General features: G+C 39.1%; 1 non-coding gene across 1 annotated transcript; it reads left to right on the plus strand.

The window, feature by feature from the left end:
* The first annotated feature begins 2225 nt into the window (after window positions 1-2225).
* LOC140853888 (small nucleolar RNA R71) lies at window positions 2226-2332 on the plus strand. Its single transcript, XR_012137030.1, has one exon. It is a non-coding gene; the product is annotated as a small nucleolar RNA R71 (small nucleolar RNA).
* The last annotated feature ends 958 nt before the right edge of the window (window positions 2333-3290 follow it).

Raw genomic sequence — 3290 nt, forward strand, 5'->3', positions numbered from 1 at the left:
ATCTCTCAAGCATCTGGTCAATAAAAGGCAAAGGAAAATGGTCCTTTCGTGTGGCTTTATTTAACTTCCTATAATCAATACACACACGCCAACCAGTGACTGTTCTAGTGAGTATCAGCTCATTTTTATTATTTGTAATAACAGTCATCTTCCTTTTCTTAGGAACTACTTGAACAGGACTCACCCAACTACTATCAGAAATAGGGTAGATAATTCCTGCATCAAGTAATTTCATTACTTCAGCTCTAACTACTTCCTTCATATTAGGATTTAACCTACGTTGATGCTCAATTGAAAGTTTGTAGTTTTCTTTCATTAAAATTTTATGCATGCATATACTGGGACTAATTCTCTTAATATCATCAATAGACCAGCCTAGTGCTTTCTTATGCTTTTTCAACACATGCAACAATTTTTTCTCTTGTTCAGCAGACAAATGAGCAGATATAATGACAGAAAAAATAGATGAGTCTCCCAAGAATGCATATCTTAAGTGAGAAGGGAGCTGCTTAAGCTCAAGCTTGGGGTTTGGCTTAGCCTCTACTGAATCCTGTATTTTCTCAACATCATTTAATACATCAATATGCTGTTTATTTTTAACACCATCAATCAAGTCATATTCAGAATTGTCAATTATTTCACTAACAAATTTATTAATCACATCTAATCTAAAACATTCATCATTCTCAAGAGGATATTTAGAAGAATTAAGTACGTTAAAAATTACCTCTTCTTGTCCCACTCTTAAAGTAAGCTTACCCTCATGGACATCTATAAGTGCCTTGCCAGTTGCAAGGAATGGACGCCCCAATATCAAAGGAACCTCTCTATCTTCCTCCATATCCAAGACAATGAAATCCACTGGGAAGATAAATTTGTCCACCTTGACTAATACATCCTCCACTATGCCTTTAGGATATGTCACCAATCGATCAGCTAGTTGTAATGAGACACTGGTCGGTTTCACATCCCCTAGTCCCAGCTTCCTGCAAACAGATAAAGGCATTAAGTTAATGCTAGCACCTAAATCGCACAATGCTTTAGTGAATTCGATATTGCCAATATTGCATGGAATTGTAAAACTCCCTGGATCCTTTAATTTTGATGGCAACTTGTTCTGAATGATTGCACTGCACTCTTCGGTGAGCATGACTGTCTCATGATCCTCTAGCCTTCTCTTTTTAGAAAGGATGTCCTTCAAGAATTTGGCATAGCTAGGCATCTGAGCTAATGCCTCCGCAAATGGAATATTTATGTGTAGTTTCTTGAAGACCTCCAAAAACTTCAGAAAGTTCTTGTCATCCTTACTTTGCTTGAGCCTTTGAGGAAAAGGAACTGGTGGATTGTAGGGCTTTACTGGCTCTTCCTTTTTCTCTTTTAGCTTCTCTTTGACCATAGTCTCTTCTTGAGTTTGTTCCTTTACTTGTTCTTTAACAGGCTCTTTCCCTTGTTGTTCCCCTAGTTGTTTTCCACTCTTCAAGGTAATTGTCTTCACATGCTCCTTCGGATTCGTTTCAGTATTGCTAGGCAATGACCCTTGAGTTCTGTTAGCTACCATGTTGGCCAACTGTCCCATTTGTATTTTCAAGTTTTTAATGGCAGCTTGCTGGTTTTGAAAGTTTGCCTTAGTTTCACCCATGAAATCAGTAGTGGCCTTGGTGAGAGTTGCAACCAATTCTTCTAGGTTAGACTTCTTTTCTTGCTGTGAAAAACCAGGTGGTCCTCTATTCTGATAATTCTGTTGTTGTTGTTGATTTCTCCAGAAAAAATTTGGATGGTTCTTCCAGGCAGGCGTGTAGGTGTTTGAGTATGGATTGTTCTGTTGCCTTCCTTGGTTTGCCACATATTGTACTTGTTCTTATACTGGAGGTATGAATGAGCTGTCAATCGGGCAATCTCGAGTAGCATGTTGTCCAGTACACATCTCACAGGTCTGCACACAAGTATTGACAGCATTAATAGATAAATGATCTAATTTTTTAAAAAGAGTGTCTACCTTTGCATTGAGTGCAGTAATAGCGTCTATCTCATGAACCCCAGCAGGTCTCCTCGCCATGTTTCTCTCATTGGGCCATTGGTAATTGTTATTGGCCATTTCCTCCAAAAGATTATAGGCCTCATCAAGCGACTTTCCCATCAATGAACCTCCAGCAGCAGCATCAATATTAATTCTGGTATGGTTGTTTAGTCCATTGTAGAAGGTTTGCATAACCAACCATTTAGGCATCCCATGGTGTGGACACCTCCTAAGCAAATCCTTGAACCTTTCTCAGGCTTCATATAAGGTCTCCATATCGAATTGCACGAAGGTTTGGATGTCAATCCTCAACTTGGCAGTCTTAGCAGGTGGAAAGAATTTTATCAAAAATTTTTGTGCTAAGTCATTCCAAGTGGTGATCGAGCCAATAGGAAGAGACTGTAACCATGCTTTAGCTTGGTCTCTAAGTGAAAATGGGAACAATCTTAGCTGAATTGCATCATCTGACACTCCATTATGCTTAAGGGTATCACATATCTCCAAGAAGTTTGCAATGTGCGCATTAGGGTCATCATTGGGCAATCCTCCAAACTGAACTGCTGTCTGGATCATTTGGATCAAAGCAGGCTTGATCTCAAAGTTGTTTGCTTGCACAGGTGGTCTTGTGATGCTAGATGAAGCTCCATTCACAGTAGGCATGGCATAATCCCGTAGTGTCCTGGGGTTTGCCTCTCTAGCAACCTCATTATTCCCTACTAGGATTACTTCTTTCCTTGGATCTTTAGCCATTTCTGGATCTACTTTTGCCTCAGATTTCTTTCCTTCTCTGACTTCTTTAATATTTTGTTTACAAGTGCGTTCAATTTCTTGACTTGAAATGGGGTTTGATTCAATTCTCATAAGTCGACCCGATTCTCTTTTCCAAGTTGTAATTTTGAAAGATTATTATCCTTTTTTTTTAAGAGAAGAGAGAAGAGGAAAGAGAGAGAAAAGAGTTATAGAGATGAGTCCTAAGGAATCCTAAATCTAGAGATGAAAGAGAAGAGTGTTTTAATTAGGTTTAAATTTTAATGGCAAACAAGTTAGCACAAAATGGACTTTCTATCCTAGGGTTAACCTAGATCTAGACAGCTCCTAACTGTTCCAAGATCGCCTTCAAGCACTCCAAGCCCAAAACTGACTAACTGTCTCAGCCAGGTAAGTGTAAGATGTGGGAGGTCCCCTGCTTGTTGCTTTCCTTAGATACCAACTGAGTTGGCCAGGTCAGACAATGGAATCAATTGAAAACCACCTTCTTAAACCACTTGCCTTA

The sequence above is a fragment of the Elaeis guineensis genome, chromosome 14 (genome assembly GCF_000442705.2).
Source record: "Elaeis guineensis isolate ETL-2024a chromosome 14, EG11, whole genome shotgun sequence".
NCBI classification, from domain to species: domain Eukaryota; kingdom Viridiplantae; phylum Streptophyta; class Magnoliopsida; order Arecales; family Arecaceae; genus Elaeis; species Elaeis guineensis.